This window comes from Canis lupus, chromosome 8, assembly GCF_048164855.1.
Source record: "Canis lupus baileyi chromosome 8, mCanLup2.hap1, whole genome shotgun sequence".
Classification (NCBI taxonomy): domain Eukaryota; kingdom Metazoa; phylum Chordata; class Mammalia; order Carnivora; family Canidae; genus Canis; species Canis lupus.
Genome location: NC_132845.1, coordinates 72,913,434 through 72,922,224, shown reverse-complemented (window position 1 = coordinate 72,922,224; position 8,791 = coordinate 72,913,434). Strand labels below are relative to the sequence as shown.

At 46.9% G+C, this 8,791-nt stretch overlaps 1 long non-coding RNA gene across 1 annotated transcript; it reads right to left on the bottom strand.

Moving 5' to 3' along the window:
* Positions 1–241: 241 nt before the first annotated feature.
* LOC140637689 (uncharacterized) lies at positions 242–4,003 on the bottom strand. The gene is made up of 3 exons (XR_012034748.1): positions 3,819–4,003; positions 701–773; positions 242–514 (listed from the first exon to the last, which is right to left on the bottom strand). It is a non-coding gene; the product is annotated as an uncharacterized lncRNA (long non-coding RNA).
* Between the last annotated feature and the right edge of the window lie 4,788 nt (positions 4,004–8,791).

The following is an 8,791-nucleotide window of genomic DNA, read 5'->3' as shown; positions in this document are numbered from 1 at the left end:
GGCTGAGTCTTTGACGTGTCGGAGAATGATGAATCTATGGACGTAGTGACAGAGTAAGGGCACTTGCTCAATTTCCATAGTGACTTGTAAAATCTCCCTGGGTCTCGGGGCTGGTGGTTTACAGGAAAAAAGCAAAGTTGACCAAGAATTAGGGCTGTACCAGATCATGAGGACACAGTTAACAAACAGCCTTTTATTTCTCAAAATATAAATGAATCCAAAGACATCTGCAAGTAGCGGTTAAGGATGATTTAACGTGATCTGCATTTGGTACCGAGGCAGAGCTTTGCTGGTGACGCTGCAGGGTGAGCCACACTGTCGTTTGTGTCCTGTGCCCTTCCGCAGAACCCAGCAAATGGCTGCAGGAGTCCCACTGCTGGTACAGCTATTACCAACAAGCTAATTGAGTTTGTTGGCCTTGAAAATGCATCACTGGAGGTAATGTGATGATGTAATGCTGTGTTCCTGCCCTCTGGATTCCCTTCCTGCCATTACCGAGGCCTTATTTATGAGACTGGAAACAAAAACAAAAACCAGGATGGCCTTTAGATGCAGCTCGCACAAGGCCGGAGCAGAGCAAAACTTAGTTGTCTTTGGTCTTCACTTGCATTTGAGATGCAGGGGTTCAAGTTAGGCAGGGCCACTCCAGAAGGCAGGTGGGTGTGCCTCCCCTACAGGGGCCCAGGAGGGACTGCAGTACCTGGCTCTGAGGAGGACAGGAACACACGTGCAGTGGTATGTCAGTGGCCACACACGTTGGCTGCAGATGACACCTGGAAAAAAGAACAACAAATAAAGAAATCACCAATTATAAGTAGAATCAGAATGGGACAAGATACAGTTAAGTGAGCCCAGCAGATATGGGAATCGCTTTGGGAGAAACCAAGAGGAGGGAGCCCCTCTGACCCAAGGTCAAAGGAAAAGGTGGCTGCCCAGGGAGGGTTGTATGCCTAGTATAGGCCGAGTAAGAGCCATGCATGTAGGCTATGGAAGAAAAGGCACATACCACAGCCAGAAATTCGCTGAGCCCCCGCTGAGCCAGGGACTGGGCTGCAGGAAGCCTGGCCTAACACCTGCCCTCAAGAAATTTATCTTCTAGGGGTGAAAAACATCTATGGGTGGTAAAGACAGACATAGAGACCAATGGAAACGAATAGAAAGCCCAGAAATCAACCCTCATGATGGGCAAATGGTTTTCAACATGATACCAAGACCATCCAACGGGAAAACGTTTATGTAACTCATGGTGCTGGGAAGATGGAATGTTCACAAGTCAAAGAAGGATGTTAGACCCTTGCCTTACACCATGTACAAAACTTAATTCAAACTGGATCAAAGGCATAGATGTAAGAGCTAAAACTGTAAAATTCTTAGACAAAAACACAGGGGAATGAGATCTGCAGGTCCAGAGGTAAAGGAAAGAACACATCAGGCACACACAGGTACAGGAGGAAAGGAGGAAGACCAGATGAGCATGGCACCCGGCCCAGAAGAGGAAGGGAAGGTGTGGCAGGTTTGGGGAGACCATTGCTAGGATACATAGCTTCCCTCTACTTTCCACCTGAGGTTCTGGAAGTTGGCAGCCCAAGAGACCTGAACAGAGAGAGCCAGATGAGCTTCCTGGACACCTCTGATTGGGGACGTGGCCCCACACTTCCCCGGCACGCTGGCAGCACCCCATCTTTCAGGATAATGCAGCAAACAGCTTTGTCCCAATGCCACTTAGCCCCGAGGGTGGGAGGCCATGGCTTGCCAAGCTGCTTTAACACGGAGTCCGGGCCAGGAGGCCCTCAGATGCCCAGGCATTCCCTGTGGATGGCTGGGAAGGAGTCAGGGACTAGGAAGGAACTTCTAGAAGAGTTCAAATACAGGAAATGTCATTCACTTTTCACTGAGATAATCTAGACTGACCTGCCAGCCTAGGTCCATAGTCCGGCTAGTCTCCTTCATTGTCTAAAGATCTGAGATTGAAATCATGCTCTGGCACTTCTGAGCAATGCAGATTTCTGAACATCATTCAATGGCCATGAACCCCGGTTCCCCATACCCTACCCACTCAACGCTACTTGGAGACAAAGGAGATAACGTGATAAGGTGCATGTTATTTCAGTCCATTGTATCAGAAAGCCTTCTGCTAAAGTGCACAATGATGTATACATGTTTCTACGAATTGTATCCTACTGTCTCCAAATGCAGAGAACAGAGCATCTGCATTTGCCCCCGAGACATCTCTCATGGGGTTGGTTTGCTCCTCAGCTTCTGCACCTTCAATTAACCTCTTTTTGTGTAGCCTCTTCTTTGGCTGCACACCTGGTGCGGTCACTACCTTGTGTAGCAGTTACTTGCTGTCCTCATGCATGCAAAGCAGCTAGCAGATCCTTGCAATTGCCTCCTGAGTGAATAAATGATTCTGGTGTTTGTAGCTTCACGCACACGTGTGCATGTGCACACACACACACACACACACACACACCAAAGAATGGAATTATTACAATATTTTTTCAAACCCACTTCACAGCAGGTTTGTCTGTATTGTCTGAGTCTCTCCTTGACAAAATGGGGGAGGAAAATCATTGAATTGGCCTGCGAGAGCAGAGCATAAACACGTTGAGGATGAAAGTCCTGTTTGTGGAGAGCAGGGAAAGGAAAGGCGCTTGCCCGCTAATGGAAGAGAGATTTCTGTGAAAGGGAAAAATAAAAGGCAGCGTGAAACAAAAGCAAGATGAATCGCTTCCACTCTGAAAGGAACACGGTGAAACAATGGTGCTAAATGAGATACAATCCCTGACAAAGATCTTCTCTGTTCTCCGAGGGCTTTTATTGTGCGGCGTGCACCAGGAGTTATGTTTTATCTTCCCAAAAAGAGTCAGTGTACTTTATTTTAAGCGTGGTACCTCTCTTTGCCTCGCCTCCCCGCTTGCCGAGATTTAAGTCCGCTATTGTAGTGCTCTATCTCTGATCAGCCTCAAAGATCTGAAAAGCCCTGAGTTTGCAAGAATAAAAAAGGGCCTTCGGGTTTGACAGTGATAGATCCTGCCTGTCCCCTCGGGATGACATTCCCGCACTCTGAAGACCACAGATCGTCCCGATAACAAGCTGTAGCTCCTGCCTGCCTGGTGCCTTTGTGAGAGGAGGTCAGGGCACCTGTGGTGGGGGGGCGGCGGTGGGGGGCAGGATTGTCTGGCCAGCTCAGGCTACCCTTCCCGAGCACTGCGGGGGCAGCTCTGGATCAGGTGCAACAAGTTTGGGGATGAAAGGGAACTTAGAGACACAGTCCTTAGCCTCAAGGATGCTGGATGGAAAACTGGAGTTGAAATGGCAAAACCAATCCTTTAAACTTAAACCTGCATCCCTACTCAGCCACCTTCAGGTAGTGTGCCTTTGCCTCCGTAAACCTCGATTTCCTCATCCCTCAAATGGGATAGTGGGAGCATCCACTGCAAGAACTGTTTGCTGGGAGTGAGATCAGGCCTGCGAGATCATGCGTGCACTGCTGTTGCAAAGGGCCGGGAAGGTTCCACGTGCGGGTATGACTCTTACAGACTGTGAGATTTTTCTACCCTTAGCATTACTTGGCACACTTAATGATTAATGCCTTTTTATCTTTAATAAATGAACAATTAGAACACAATTAGGCAAAGGGAATTGCATTACTCTTCTGATTAAAAACCCAGTACCCAGAGGATGAAGTCCAAACTTAGCACGGCTCCCTGTCTGGCCCCAAGCTGGCTTGCCAGGCTCATCTGCCAGGGCAAGCTCTGCAGAGCTGTCCCAGTTAACGCATGGCCCGTTGGACTGCTCGCTGCACCTGAGCTTACCTTGCATCTGTTGGGCTTGATGATGTGTGGGTGGGTTGGTGGCCTCCCATACACCCTTCACAGCCCAAGCCAAGGCCTCTCCTGAAATGCCCCCAAAGCAGTGCAGTTTCTGTCTCCTCTGCACTCACAGCACGTTTCTTAGCAGTGGTTCTCAAAGTGTGGTCCCCGGAGCTGCAGCAGCAGAGAACTTGCTGGAAATGTAAATTCTTAGGCTACTGAATCAGAACCTCTTGGGGTGGGGCCCAGTATCATGTGGTTGAATAAGTCCTCCAAATGCTTCTGATGGAATCTCAAATCAGGGCACTCTCACTCTGCGCAAACCTTTACTGTGTCAAAATCACTTGTCTAAATATATGACCGTCCTCCAAGAATTAGCACTTAGCCAAACTATTGTTCTTTTCTCTGTCCTAATTTCCCTCATCTGTAAAAATGGGCATAATTATATTATCTTGTAGGAATTCTTAAAAATCAGAAATAATTAGGGGTGCCTGGGTGGCTGAGTCAGTTAAGCATCCTACCCTTGATTTCAGCTCAAGTCATGATCTCAGGGTCATGAAATCAAGCTCCACATTGGGCTCCATGATGGATGTGGGGCCTACTTAAGATTCTCTCTACCTCCCCCTCTGGCCCTGATCCTGCTCATGCTCGCTCTCTCTCTGTCAAAAAGTAAAAATAAAAATTAGAAATGATCAATGTGCAGTGTGATATATAGTATCCCAAACACGAATTTCCTCCTGACCCCTCCACCCACAGCTCCCAAATATTTGTTTGTGATGGCCTAGCACACTGGTTGTTATGGAAAAATTTCCCACTGCCTTACCAAAGAGACCCAACCAACAGATCTATTCCCAGGTGGGGTCTGCTAGGCTTTGGAGATTGAGAGACCTGTCCTAAGTCTCAGCAAGGAACACTTAAACCATTACAAATGAGTAAAATATAAGTTAACTGGAACCCTTCAGGCTGAGATTGGTGGGAAGAGAAAGATTAGTCATGACAACACACAGGTAGGTTGGGTAGGGACAAGTCAGCGGGGGTGCAAGGGGGCAGGAGCTGTGCAATCAGCTCGGCTGGGCTGCCTTAGTATATGAAAGTGCATTAGACCCCAGAAATTGCACCATAGGCCTATGAGCCTGGTTCCGACACTGGGGAAACACCTGTATGATGGGATTACTGTAGGCCCAGTGCCCACACTCTACCATGACTGTGGCTCAGACACCAGGGCAGGTGCTCAGCGCGGCTTTGCTGGCCAGAAGGGCCTGCTCTTGTCTGGGGATGCACATGTTAAATGTCAAGGGGGGTGTTGGAATCTGGGAAGACTTCCCCTAAGTGAGCTGTGGGGTTAAATGGATAAAAGAGATGTGGTATTAAGGGGGGCAGAGAGGAGGCAGTAAATATCCCAGAGAGGGGATCGGCCTGAACAACCCCATTACGCTCTCTCATAGGGCTGTCTGCTTCTCTCATAGAGCTTTCCCAATGTGAATTATTATTTACTTAAGGTTAGCTTCCTTCTCGTTCTATGCATGCCAGTAGGGCAGGAATCGTGTCTGAATTTCTCATTATTTTATCCTGAGCATCTAGACCTGGGCCTGGCATGTGGTAGGTTCTCAACATACATCTTCAATATTCGTCTCAATGAGCACTTTTGAAATAAATGAATAAGCATGGTCTGTTTGATGTATAATCAAGAATCGGGCTGGCTGACACAGATCTGTGTTAGCAAAGCTGAGAAGATGATGAGGTAAGGTGGGGACTATGTCTAGAAGCGTTTGAATTATTTTTAAAAGATTTTATTTATTTATCCATGAGAGACACAGAGAGAGAAGAGAGGCAGAGACACAGGCAGAGGGAGAAGCAGACTCCCTGTGGGAAGCCTGATGCAGGACTCGATCCCAGGACCCCGGGACTATGACCTGAGCTGAAGGCAGAAGCTCAACCACTGAGCCATCCAGGCATCCTGGGGTTTGAAATTTTTGCTGGAAAATTTGGACTTGACTTCATAATCCATAGAGAATTATGAGTTTCTAGGAAACAAGAACTATTTCTCATTAAGTTAGCACACTTATTGAGTACCTGGGCCATGCCACACATCATGCAAAGCTAAATCAGGGGGGTATGTCAGCATTAGGACATCAGCATTGGGGTGGGGACAGGGGTTGGCTGTGTACATAGCAAGGATGGCATGTAGAGTTAAGGACGCAGGAGAGCAGCTGGTTAAGTATGGTCACTCCTCTTTGCCTCCCGACAATGCTGAGCAAAATGCATCTCACGTTGCCTGTATATGATGAACATAATGTCCGTTGGATGATTGCTGTTCATCTTTAAGCACGGGAGTGATGGGGGAGACTATGGATATTTGATATGCAACTTCTTCAGAACCGTAGCTAATTTTCACCAACCCAAATTACTACTCAAATTATGGTGGGTGCTACAGGTTGGCCCACCAAGTAGCAAAAGAAAGGATGGTTTGTGTGTGTGATGTGAATAGTTTGTCACAGCCAGAGAGAGTTCATAAAGGAGCTGGAAAGTAGGCAAAATTGCCCATGCATGGGTTTACACCACGTTGAGGATTTCATCCTAGAAGCAGCAGAAAGCCTTGGGAGAGTGTTTTGTTTTGTTTTCTTTTGTTAATTTGAATTCAATTAGCCAACCTATAGTACATCCTTAGTTTCAGATGTAGAGTTCAATAATTCATCAGTTGCATACAACACCCAGTGCTGGGACGCCTGGATGGCTCAGCGGTTGGGCGTCTGCCTTTGGCCCAGGGCATGATCCTGGAGCCCCAGGATGGAGTCCGGCATCGGGGTCCCTGCAGGGAGCCTGCTTCTCCCTCTACTTGTGTCTCTGCCTCTGCCTGTGTGTGTGTGTCTCTCTCTCATGAATAAATAAATAAAATCTTAACAACAAAACACCCAGTGCTCGCCACATCCTGTGCTCTCTTTAATGCCCATCACCCAGTTACCCTCCCCCCACACCTGTCCTCCAGCAACCCTCAGTTTGTTTCCTAGAGTTAAGTCTTTCATTGTTTGTCTCCCTCTCTAATTACTTTCTATTCAGTTTTCCCTGCCTTCCCCTCTTATCCTCTGTGCTGTTTCTTGTATTCCACATATGAGTGAAACCATATGATAATTGTCTTTCTGAGAGAGTGTTAACGCCAGAGGCGTACAATCAGACTTGCATTTTAGGAAGATCAGATGCCTGGCTTATAAAGGATGGGCTGTCCCTAGCACTGGGTCCACTTCCTCTTTGCTCCCATAGTAAATACAGGTCACCCTCTCTGTCACCACAAGCTTCTCAGAGGCGGGAAGGGGATTGCAATGATTTGCGTATCTGTCCTTCCTGTCCTTCCCTCCCTCGAATTCCTTGAGGTCAGAGAGTCCATCTTACTCAGTCCTATGTCCAAGTGGTTGTCAACTAGAAAGCACTCATTATGACATCAGTTAGCAAGATTGTAGGCAGGGGAAATAAACCAGAAACAATTTTAGTAATCCAGGTGAGAGAGGACGATGAGCTAGGGTAGCATTTGGAAAGGATGGGACGTGGGAGACAGATGTCAAATATACTGAAGTGGTGAACTTCACATAAAGGAGTTTGTGACAGATGAGGGACAATGGGGAGGAAGGAATTAGGAATTGGAATGATTTAGGCAAATGTGCGGGTGACAGGTGGCCCTTTGCAAACAGAGGAGAAGAATCACGTTTGGAGAAGCACAGCTCAAGTCCTGCTTTGAACATGCTGTGTTTAATAAACCAATGGAATTTTAAAGTAACAATGTCTAAAAATGCATTAGATTTGCAGGTATCAGCTCAGAGACAAGCCTCAGTGAAGTTGTCTCATGAATCCCAAACCCACAGAGGGATGGGTGGAGACAAGGAAAGACACAAAATTACTCATAAGCTACCTAACATTAGGTATGACCTACCTTTCTGACTTTTGCCATCTGGATGGTTATAAAGTGGTATTGCGGTGTTGTTCTAATTTTTGCTTATTTGATTAGTGGTGAGCTTGATGAGCATTTGTTCATAGACTTGATGCCTACAAGGGCTTCCTCTTCTGTGAATTGCCTTGGGATATCTTTGGACCATTTTCCTATTGGCTTTCCTTATCTTTGTGTGTTGGTTTGATGGATTTCTTTGTATATTCTAGAAATTATTCCCTTGACTGTTTTGGCTTTGGAAATATCTTCCCTCAGTCTGCCATCTATTAAATTTTTATTTGAAATTCCTAGCCCATGCACGGGGAAGGAATACATTAACTGGGCCCCAGAAATAGCATAAAAGACACACATTTTGAAGTAAGGTAATGAGTTGGACACTGGACATGTTGACCAAGGAGCAGGATCTTGATAGGCTGACCTGGAAGGGGGAGATATGCCCCTAGTCATGCGCAAGAGGGCTCATTGTCAGCAAAACCCAGGTGTGATGGCGGATGGGGTGAAAGGTATTAGGGAGCAGGAATTATATGAATGAGATGGTTCATCATAACAAAAAGCTAGGAGTGGAGGCAGGGGTTGGCCGTGCAATAGTCTACAGAACAGCAAATGCTGCCAGTCCAAGGATGTGGCCTTCATCTAGCAATAACTGACATCAAGCAGAGGAGAGATGTGCTGTAGTAAACTGAATCTGGAAATGGCACAGAGGGGATTTAGAGCAGGGACAGACTGGTGCCAGATCAAAAGAAACCTGGCATTAGGATAGTGTGATGGGTCAGCTGGGCTAGGCTGCAGTATCCAGTTCTATAATCAGACACTAACCTAGGTTTTGCTGTAAGGGTAGCATGTCCACGTGGTTAGCATCTACATTAAGGTGACTTAAAGTAAGGGGGATTACCTTGGATATCGTGGGTGGGCCCTTGGGGCAAAACTGAGGTTTCCTGGAGAAGAAATTCTGCTTCAGGACTGTTAACATAGAAATCCTGCCTGTTGGAGTGTCTGGGTAGTTCAGTTGGTTAGTGTCCGATTCTTGACTTGGGCTCAG